Source organism: Canis lupus, chromosome 1 (genome assembly GCF_011100685.1).
Source record: "Canis lupus familiaris isolate Mischka breed German Shepherd chromosome 1, alternate assembly UU_Cfam_GSD_1.0, whole genome shotgun sequence".
NCBI lineage: Eukaryota > Metazoa > Chordata > Mammalia > Carnivora > Canidae > Canis > Canis lupus.
In genome coordinates this window covers 25,744,868-25,756,657 of record NC_049222.1, presented here as the reverse complement: position 1 = coordinate 25,756,657, position 11,790 = coordinate 25,744,868, and the positions used below count along the sequence as shown (strand labels likewise).

Here is an 11,790-nt window from a genome sequence, read left to right as displayed (position 1 = left end):
CTTCGGCCTAAAAATACCTTTCCCTCCTTTCCCTCCTGCAAAAAAATCTTAATCTCTTAAAGCCCGGCATAAATGCTACTTCTAGTATGCCTACATGATCTTCCATGGGGGTGCCAATCTCCTCCCTTTTGTGCTCCTCAAACACACCTCTTATCATTTAAACCTCTGTGAATCCCAAGCCATAATTGTCAATATATCAGGTTTTTTCTACAAGATATTCTAAGTTTTTTGTTTTGTATTCCTGAAACTCTGAACCCAGAACTCAGAATGCCAAGTCTTCAGAGATATTTGTGAAATGGATCAATGAATGAGTCAGTATAAGGATCAATGCCTGTTGTCATCACATAATTGTGTACCTATATCTTTAAAAATAAACTTTTTATTTTAGAATAGTTTTAAATTTACAGAAAATTTGCAAAGATAGTACAGAAATTCCTATACCCTGCAGCCCATTTCTCCTATTGTCATACATTTCTTAAAATTAATGAACCAACATTATTATTATAAAGATATTATAACAATATTATTATTAATGTATCATTAAAAACTCCACACATTATTCAGATTTCCTCATTTCCTCTTATCTCCTTTCTCTGTCTCAGCTTCCCAGTTAGGATGCTACATTACATTTAGTTGTTATGTCTCCTTAGGGTCCTCTAGACCCTGACAATTTCTTTTACTCCCCTTATTTTTGATGACCTTGATGGTTTTGAGAAGCACTGGTCAGATATTTTGTAGGATAGTCCTCAATGACTAGTTTGTTTGATGTTTTTCTCACTATTTCACTGGGGCTATAAGTTTTGGGTAAAAAGACTGTAGAAATACATGTCATTTTTATCATATCATACAAGGGCATTCTGATATCAACATGACTTGTCAGTGCTGATGTTAACCTTAATCTAGCTGAGCTGGTGTTTGTCCTTTTAAAATTTTCCGCAGTTAAACAACATTGCTTCTTGCCAGAGTTACAGATTCTTAAAGATAAAGTATGTGCCTATTACCTATTTCTATATAATATAGCACTGATTTGGTACAATGTGAGCATGTGGTTCATGCTTTATAAGTAAAAAAAGAAAGATGAATACATGAATATTTTTATTGATGTATATTCCACTTGTCTCCTAAAAGTAGCAAATTTTCTGTTGAAGTTAAGTTTTGTCACAGAAAAAGAAAGAACTAGAGGCTTCATTCAAAGGAGACTCTTCCTGAATGAAAAATCAATATTCAATGTATTTGAACAGAATAGCATAGCAATGAGTGCTATCCGTACCGACCATTAACACAGTTTTGAATAGTAGTAGTACTACTAGTAGTAAGAAGAACAGACAAATAATCATCCTATCATCACTTAGGGAAGTGCAATGGCTTCTGCTTCCCACATTGGGGGAGGACATAATTAGGATGGAAGTTTGTCTGGCAATGATAACAGCCTGGTCAGGATGGTGTTTATGTTTGCAGATGACCCTCAACCCCCAAGAGGTCTTGAGTGTGAATCAGACAAGGTGTCTGTGTTACTCTACACACAATTTATAGATAATTATTTCAGATCTCTCTCCTCAGACATTAGGCACAATACAAATAATTGCCCCCAAAAGCCTCCCTTGGGAAATTAAGAAAAGCAACAGAAAGCAGGAACCTTGCGAAGGCAATTCACAGGTGAAATATCTGACAGGTTGCGAGAGAGTAAAAAGCTTTGTAAGACAAGAGGAAAGGGTATCAAAGACGAAAGATGTTTTCAGGTGACATCCCAGAACAAAGGGAAGAGTCAGTGAATTAAAAGAAATGAGGGAGGGAAGTGTTTTTAGAAATGGGATAGGCTGAGTTCTGAAGTAATTCAAATAAAATTTTAACATTTATTAGGAAAGTGCATGCCTTTGGAGAAGTGACAAGGAAGTGCACAATTTAACATGACTGGAAAAACATTGATCTACCTAATTAAACTTGAAGGGTATTGTGTTTTCTCCTCATGAATAGTCTTGTTTGATTTTCAAAAATTCATTTCATTCAGAAATTGTAAAGATTTCTTTAACTTCTTCAGCCCATTTGTTTACATTTGTTCAGAGAACAAATTCACGGTGGCTGAACTGTCCTTGAAAACCCAGCCACTCACAGTGACTTTTATGGCTTTCCTGAACCATGGGTAAAATCAAAGCGTTCATGGGTGAGTTATAGTAAGCACCCCAAAAGGAAATCTCATAAAAATAGGCAGGGGTTATGAAGCTCATTTAGGCATCAATTAATAAGTCAATACTATATGGTAACTGTGAAATCATAAATGCTACCACCGTGATACCCAGGGTTTTAGCAGCTTTTCTCTCCCTCTTGGCCACTCTGGATTTCTAACTATCTGATGATGATTCTGTTTTCCCTCCAGTATATTCAGTCTTGTTAGCCTGTTGTCTAGCCACGAGAAAAATATTGCTATAGAGGATTATCATTAACAAGGGTAGGTATAAAGAATAGAAAATCTGAGTGAATGGGTGACGGGCACTGGGTGTTATTCTGTATGTTAGTAAATTGAACACCAATTAAAAAAAAAAAAAAAAAAAAGAATAGAAAATCTATCAACACCCAGTCTTGATTTACAACTGTCTGACACCCTCCTACACAGCTGAGGGCACTTACTAACTCCTCCAGCCCGTCATCATAGATACCTGTGTAGAACATGGCACCGCTGTATATGAGGAGCAGGATCCAGGAGATGCTGACGCATATCCCTGACACAGTCACCGTGAACTTGGTGGGATAGTCCAGAGGGACAGTAACAGGAAGGTACCTGTCAATGGAGATGAAGTACAAGTGGAAGAGAGAGGAGTAGCAAAATGCCACTTTGCAGCACATGTGGAAGGTACAGAAACTTGGCCCAAAGTACTGGCAGCTGTCCACAGACCTGACCTTGATGAAGGACATGACCGTCACCCGCACCAGAGAGTCAGCACAAGCCAGAGAGGGGATAACACTGGTTGGAGAGTGCAGCTGTTTGACATGCAGGATGGAAATCACCACCCGGGGGTTTCCAAACACAGCTAGCAAAGATACAAAACGAAACACTGAGTACAGAATCAACCTGGATCCAAGCAAGTAGGAAGTTCTCACACAAGATCCATTCACACTCTCATAACAAAGCGGCACAGTAGCAGGGTGGGAAAGATTGCTGATCATGGTTTCTGCAGTTTGATGTGTCCCAATTTCTGTCCTTCCTTGTGGTAAAAATAAAGTTTTCCAATTCTGAGAATTATAAAAAAAATAAAACTGCCTATTTGAGCAACTACTTTTAAGTATTGCCTTATAATCTATCCTTTTTTCCATTCTAATCATCAAAAGAAGTTAAAAGAATTTCAAAAGTTAGAAATTTATCCTTTCTGATTTTAATGCAGGAAATTCTTTCTTTCTTTCTCTTTCTTCCTTTTCCTTCCTTCCTTCCTTCCTTCCTTCCTTCCTTCCTTCCTTCCTTCCTTCCTTCCTTCTTTTTTTGGTATATTATTCATTGAAGTTCGATTTGCCAACACATAGTATAACACCCAGTGCTCATCCTGTCAAGTGTCCCCACTCCATGCCCATCACCCAATCACCCCATCCCCCCACCCACCTCCCCTTCCACTACCCCTTGTTCATTTCCCAGAGTTAGGAGTCTCTCATGTTCTGTCACCCTCTCTGATATTTCCCACTCATTTTCTCTCCTTTCCCCTATAATCCCTTTCACTATTTCTTATATTCCCTGTATGAAACCACATAACCTTTGTCCTTTTCCGACTGACTTACTTCACTCAGCATAATACCCTCCAGTTCTATCCACGACCAAGCAAATGGAGGGTATTCATCGTTTCTAATGGCTGAGTAATATTCCATTATATATATAGACCACATTGATGGACACTGAGGCTCCTTCCACATTTGGCTATTGTGGACATTGCTGCTACAAACATTGGGGTGCAGGTGTCTCGGCTTTTCACTGCACCTGTATCTTTGGGGTAAATCCCCAGCAATGCAATTGATGGGTCATAGGGTAGCTCTATTTTAAATTCTTTGAGGACCTCCAGACAGTTTCTCAGAGTGGCTGCACCGGTTCACATTCCAACCAACAGTGCAAGAGGGTTCCCCTTTCTCCACATCCTCTCCAACATTTGTTGTTTCCTGTCTTGTTAATTTTCCCCATTCTCACTAGTGTGAGGCAGTATCTCATTGTGGTTTTGATTTGTATTTCCCTGATGGCAAGTGATGCAGAGCATTTTCTCATATGCTAGTTGGCCGTCTGTGTGTCTTCTTTGGTGAAATTTCTGTTCATATCTTTTGCTCATTTCATGATTGGATTGTTTGTTTCTTTGCTGTGGAGTTTAATAGGTTCTTTATAGATCTTGGAAACTAGCCCTTTATCTGATACGTCATTTGCAAGTATCTTCTCCCATTCTGTAGGGTGTCTTGTAGTTTTGTTGACTGTTTCTTTTGCTGTGCAGAAGCTTTTTATCTTGATGAAATCCCAATAGTTCATTTTTGCTTTTGTTTCTCTTGCCTTCATAGATGTATCTTGCAAGAAGTTGCTGTGCCCAAGTTCAAAAAGGGTGTTGCCTGTGTTCTCCTCTAGGATTTTGATGGATTCTTGTCTCACATTTAGATCTTTCATCCATTTTGAGTTTATCTTTGTGTATGGTGAAAGAGAGTGGTCTAGTTTCATTCTTCTGCACGTGGCTGTCCAATTTTCCCAACACCATTTATTGATGAGACTGTCTTTTTTCCAGTGGATAGTCTTTCCTGCTTTGTTGAATATTTGTTGTCCATAGAGTTGAGGACCCATTTCTGGGTTCTCTATTCTGTTGCATTGATCTATGTGTCTGTTTTTGTGCCAGTGCCACACTGTCTTGATGATCACAGCTTTGTAGTACAACCTGAAATCTGGCATTGTGATGCCCCTGGCTCTGGTTTTCTTTTTCAATATTCCCGTGGCTATTTGGGGTCTTTTCTGATTCCACTTAAACCTTAAGATTATTGTTGCAACTCTCTGAAGAAAGTCCATGGTGTTTTTATAGGGATTGAATTGAACGTGTACATTGCCCTGGGTAGCATTGCCATTTTCACAATATTGATTCTTCCAATCCATGAGCATGGAATATTTTTTCCATCTCTTTGTATCTTCCTCAATTTCTTTCAGAAGTGTTCTTAGTTTTTAGGGTATAGATTCTTTACCTTTTTGGTTAGGCTTATTCCTAGGTATCTTATGCTTTTGGGTGCAATTGTAAATGGGATTGACTCCTTAATTTCTTTCTTCAGTCTCATTGTTAGTGTATAGAAATGCCACTGATTTCTGGGCATTGATTTTTGTATCCTGCCACACTGCCAAATTGCTCTATGAGTTCTAGCAATCTTGGGGTGGAGGCTTTTGGGTTTTCTATGTACAGTATCATGTCATCTGGGAAGAGGGAGAGTTTGACTTCCTCTTTGCCAATTTGAATGCCTTTTATTTCGTTTTGTTGTCTGATTGCTGAGGCTAGGACTTCTAGTGCATGTTGAATAGCAGTGTCGAGAGTGGACATCCCCGTCGTGTTCCTGATCTTAGGGGAAAGGCTCCCAGTGTTTCCCCATTGAGAATGATGTTTGCTGTGGGATTTTCATAGATGGCTTTTAAGATGCTGAGGAATGTTCCCTCTATCCCTACACTCTGAAGAGTTTTCATCAGAAATGGATGCTGTATTTTGTCATGTGCTTTCTCTGCATCTACACTTGATCTTAGTCAAAAGGCAGGAAACGATGCTTTCTCTGCATCTATTGAGAGGATCATATGGTTCTCGTTTTTTCTCTTGTTGATATGATCTATCACGTTGATTGTTTTACAAGTGTTGAACCAGCCTTGCATCCCGGGGATAAATCCCACTTGGTCATGGTGAATAATCATCTTAATGTACTGTTGGATCCTATTGGCTAGTATCTATTGAGAATTTTTGTGTCTGTGTTCATCAGGTATATTGGTCTATAATTCTCCTTTTTCATGGAGTCTTTGTCTGGTTTGGAATTAAGGTGATACTGGCCTCATAGAATGAGTTTGGAAGTATTCCATCCCTTTCTATCTTTTGAAACAGCTTTAGTAGAATAGATATTATTTCTTCTTTAAATGTTTGATAGAATTCCCTTGGGAAGACATCTGGCCCTGGACTTTTGTGTCTTGGGAGGTATGTGATGATTGCTTCAATTTCCTCCCTGGTTTTTGGCCTTTTCAGGTTTTCTATTTCTTCCTGTTCCAGTTTTGGTAGTTTGTGGGTTTCCAGAAATGCCTCCATTTCTTTTATATTGCCTAATTTATTGGCATATAGCTGCTCATAATACGTTTTTAAAATTGTATTTCCTTGGGGGATCCCTGGGTGGCACAGCGGTTTGGCGCCTGCCTTTGGCCCAGGGCGCAATCCTGCAGACCCGGGATCGAATCCCACGTCAGGCTCCCAGTGCATGGAGCCTGCTTCACCCTCTGCCTGTGTCTCTGCCTCTCTCTCTCTGATTCTCTGCGTGTGACTATCGTAAATAAATAAAATTTAAAAAAATTGTATTTCCTTGGTATTGGTTATGATTTCTCTTTCATTCATGATTTTATTAATTTGAGTCTTTTCTCTTTTGTTTTTAATAAGGCCGGCTAATGGTTTCTCTCTCTTATGAATTCTTTCAACTCCTGGTTTTGTTGATATGTTCTACAGTTCTTCTGGTCTCCATTTCATTGAGTTCTGCTCAAATCTTTATTAACTCTCTTCTGCTGGTGTAGGTTTTATTTGCTGTTCTTTCTCCAGTTCCTTTAGGTGTGAGGTTAGCTTGCATGTTTAAGGTTTTTTCCCAATTTTTTGAGGGATGCTTGCATAGCGATGTAAATGGTTCTCCACCCTTTCATTTTCATGCTGTAGGTGTCCTTAGGTCTAAAATGAGTCTCTTGTAGACAGCAAATAGATGGGTCTTGCTTTTTTATCTAGTCTGGAACCCTGCGTCTGTTGATGGGATCATTTAGTCCATTCACATTCTGAGTTACTATTGAAAGATATGAATTTAGAGTCATTGTAATACCTATTCATACCTGTTTTTTCTGTATTATTTCTTTGGGCTTCCTTTTTCTTTTACAGGGTTCCCCTTAATATTTCTCTTTTGTAAAAAAGATTTTATTTTTTATTCATAAGAGACACAGAGAAAGAGAGAGAGGCAGAGACACAGGCAGAGGGAGAAGCAGGCTCCATATAGGGAGCCTGATGTGGGACTCAGTCCCGGGTCTCCAGGATCAGGCCCTGGGCTGAAGGTGGCGCTAAACCACTGAGCCACCAGGGCTTCCCCCCACCCCCTTAATATTTCTTGCAGAGCTGGTTTGGAGGTCACATATTCTTTCAGTTTCTGCCTATCTTAGAAGATCTTTATCTCTCCTTCTATTCTAAATGAGAGCCTTGCTTGATATATTCTTGGCTGGATGTTCTCCTCATTGAGTACCTGAATATATCCTGCCAGCCCTTTCTGGCCTGCCAGGGCTCTGTGGAGAGGTCTGCTGTTAATCTAATACTTCTCCCCATATAAGTTTGGGATCTCTTGTATCTTGCTGCTTTAAAGATTTTCTCTTTCTCTTTGGAATTTGCAAGTTTCACCATTAAATGTTGAGGTGTTGTATGGTTTTTATTCATTTTTTTTTTGGCAGGGGAACCTCTCTATCTCCTGGATCTGAATGTCTGTTTCCCTCCCCAAATTAGGGAAGTTCTCAGCTATGATTCGTTCAAAGATGCTTTCTGGCCCTCTGTCCCTCTTGGTGCTCTCTGGAACCCCAATTATATGTAGATTTTTTTCCTTCTGAGGCTATCATTTATTTCCCTTAACCTTTCTTCATGGTCTTTTAACTGTTTTTCTCTTTTTTTCCTCAGCTTCCTTCCTTGCCATCAACTTGTCTTCTGTCATTCACTCTTTCTTCTACCTCATTAATCCTCATCATTAGGACCTGCAGTTTGGATTGTATCTCATTTAATTGATTTTTAATTTCCGCCTGATTAGATCTAAATTCTGCAGTCATAAAGTCTCTTGATTCCTTCATATTTTTTTCCAGAACCACCAGTAGCCCTATAATTGTGCTTCTGAATTGGCTTTCTGACATCAAATTGTAATCCAAATTCTGTAACTCTGTGTCAGAGAGTACTGTTTCTGATTCTTTCTTTTGTGGTGTGTTCTTCCTTCTTGTATTTTGCTGAGTGCAGAGTGGCTGTATGAGTGGGCTGAGTCAAGAATGTCAACCATGAGCTAAGTAAAATTCACCCTAGATGATTCTGCCGAGGTCAGAGACTTGAAATTGGAAACAAAGATCAGAATGAAATAAAACAAAAGAACCACTAAAGTGAAAAACAAATTTTAAAACAAAGTAGTAAAACACAAAAGGCCAATAATCCGAAAGAGAAAAAAAGGAGAACAAAAAGGGCAGGGGGAACTGGGAGATGGTGGTGTTGATGAAGTTGTAGTGGAGGGAGAATGTAGTGTACCTGAGGGGTTCTAGAGGGTGGTTCTCTTGACTCTATATTAAGTTCTGTATGTTAGACGATGATTAGTTCCAAATTTTATAAACCAGAAATACTTGTAGAAGGCCCCACCATTGACCACCAAAACATTTGAGATAAAAGAGGGAGGCAGAATGGGAATGAGGAATCTCACATAATGAACCGGCACAGTATACCACTTGGTTCTGGGTGCATGCTGGTCATGTTTTAGAAGGTATTAACTTCCACCATTGTAGAACAAAATGAGGCAGAGAAAACAAAAAAGACAAAAAAAAAAAAAACCCAAACTGAAACAAAACAAAACAAAAAACCACATATCTTGTATATCTCCTCAAATTAAGCTGAGTATGTTGAAGAGAATCTAGAAGTGGAAAATATATCTAGGACCTCTAATTGTAGAAATATGAAAGTCAAAAATGAAGAATCTTAAAAATGAAGAGGTGGTAAAATACTGTAGTTAAGGTGGGAAGAGAGGAAAAAAATTGGAAATTTGCAGTCTGATATAAAAACGAGTCATAATGGGCACAGGCCCAGTGGCATAGTGGTTTAGCGCCACCTTCAGCCCAGGGTGTGATCTTGGAGACCCGGGATCCAGTCCCAAATCGGGCTCCCTGCATGAAGCCTGCTTCTCCCTCTACCGGTCTCTCTGCCTCTCTCTCTGTGTCTGTCATGAATAAATAAATAAAATATCTTTTTTTAAAAAAAGGTCATAATGGAAAAAGGAAGAAAAAAAAATAGGATTGGTACCCTCTGGTTCTATATACTGTGAATCCCTGGAGCTTTCCAGTGCTGCTTGGTCCAGAACTTGCTGTTCCCCTGTCCTTCCAGCTGGTCTTCTGAAGCAGGGGCTGCTGTGCTGACTCTCAGGTGTGTGCACCTGGGGGAGCTGCCCCGCCCCCTGCCAGGTGCCGGACTCAGTGGGAGCTGTTTACCCCTTGATGCCTCCGGTCCCTGGAGGCCCCTCCCCTCCCAGGCTCGGGTGACACCAGGAGGAACAACAACACTGCCGGGGGCCAGCTCTCCAGCTCTGGAGTCAGGTCCCCCAGTAACTACCGCAGTCTCCCAGTCCACACTGGCCTGGATGCTCCCGGGCGTTGGGGGGCCCTGATCTGCACAGCTTGGGAGCCCCGGTGGCAGGAGCATCCTCGCTGTCCTGTGCCCTCCCCGCCTCCGCCTGTCCCGGGGGAACTCGGGATCCTGGGCTGTGTCCCCCGGCACCCTGGGATCCGGGGCCTGTGCTGCTGGAATCGCGCTCCCGGGCGGGGCTCCCGAAGGCAGCAGGTGCAGCCCCCTCTGCGTGGAGCCCGCCCGACCCCCGGCTTCTCCCCGAGGCCCCGCGGGGCGCTCCAGCCCCTTACCGCGCTCGGCCCCGCGGTGTGGCGCGTCTGCCCCGGGGCCCCTCATCTATTAGTGACCCCGGGAGACTGGAGGCCCCACTGCCCCTCCCGCGGTTCTGCCCGGGTTCCCTGCTGAGCGCCTTTCTGTCCGGGAAGAATCCGGTGGGGATTTTTTAAGTTTTGCTTCTCGGAGTTGGGCTTTCCTGTGCTGGAGGCTCCCGCCGCCCCCTTAGCGCGGCTCCTTGCGGGCCCCTCCCCCACTGGATTCTTTTTTATATTATTTTTTCTGCCTTCCTACCTTGTTAGAAGCGAAAACCCTTCTCTCCGTGGCTTCCGGCTGTCCTCTCTTTAAATCTCAGGTCTCATTCATAGGTTTTCAGGATGTTTTGAAAGTTTTCTAGGTAAGTTGATGGGGCCGGGTGGGTTGAGGACCCTACTCCTCCACCGTCTTGCCCCGCCCTTTCTCCAACTTTTTAATATATTTAGAATCGGAACTTGTTGCACAAAGCTATTAAAATTATAGTCATATTTTGTACAAAATAAAGGACTGGCAATACATTTAGTCCAATGATATATATGTAGATTAATATTAGATTATATTACATTGATATTTATTATAATGTAATTGGCTCAACATTAGAGAATCCCTTTTTTGTGTTATTTTACCTTTGGAAATATTGCCTGTTATTACCTACGTTGAGAAGTAATTGGGCAACCAAAGGTTGGGTTATATTTTTGAAGTTATCTCCCCTGAGTGACTATTCAGCAGTAATGACAAACTATACTTCATTTTTTTCAAGAAGGAAAAATGAATTACATCCCCTTCAAATTATGACCTCAAAATGCCTATAGTATAACATTGTGAAGACTGAGCAAAGATTTACTCATAGTAGCTTACTAAACTTATTTGGGTAATACAGTTCTTCTATTGCTTATATTTTCAGAATTTTGGGCTTTTTTTCCCCCTTTTTTCTTTACTCATGGTTTGGAGAGCTTGAGATGACTTGGAGGACTATTCTTACAAAGTGATACTAATATAATTTGTAAGTATTTTCCAGGCTAATGGACAGTTTCAGATATCTAAAATCGATAAGATTGATTAAAATAAGAAATAACTCCCCTAAGCCCTCATGTCCCCATTCTCAAAAACATAGTATCGTTTTAAACCCAGCACAGAAGAGTAGGTACCTCTTGGGTACACACTGGAGGGGTATTTCTAGATTCATCATGTCTCTGAAAGGAATAGATTCATGCTAAATCACCCAAATTTCAAATAGAGAATAAGTTTGTTTCTCTAGGCATTTGAGGATTTTTCTTTTTATCCTAAGGCACACAATTTTAAAAACAGTTTGCAGATCTCACCAAACAATAGTGAGCAATTAATTCTTACTTTATTTAAACATAAAAAGTATAATATTACATCTAATCTTCATCTTAATCTTTGACCTAGAGACTGGGTACTTGTATTGCCATTTATTCCATACCCTAGGTCTGACCTCTGTTGCAAGTGCAGAATCCTAGAAAACCTGCATGTATATACATAGGTGTGGATACTCCCCAGGTAGTAGATTTCACTAGTCTGTACATTTTAAATGTTTGTGTGTGGGTGAGTGTATGTGGTGGTTGTGAATATACCCATGGTATTTTCACGCTTTGCTATTCTGTGAATTTTAAATCAAATCATTTTTAATTTTATTTCCCAGCTTCATGCTTCACACAGGCCCTCAGTGGTTTTATGGCATAAATCTATGTCTCATGTTTACTCCTGGGATTCCCCTCATAAGCCCTGTATTTTCTTCTTCTGCTTCAGCTCTCCTGAGAAAGTCTACCCCATCTCCTATTTTATTCTCAATCTAACTTAAGGAATCTCACCACTGCCACCATAGATGGTGCCCTGCCTGAAAGTCTGAGTGTCTTTGTACAGGACACTGTGTCCTCAACCTTTAGAATGCCTCACTTCAGTG

The 11,790-nt window shown here is 40.7% G+C and overlaps 1 pseudogene; it reads right to left on the bottom strand.

Annotated features, from left to right (window-relative positions):
• Window positions 1-2,047: 2,047 nt before the first annotated feature.
• LOC119870647 lies at window positions 2,048-3,162 on the bottom strand (annotated as a pseudogene).
• Between the last annotated feature and the right edge of the window lie 8,628 nt (window positions 3,163-11,790).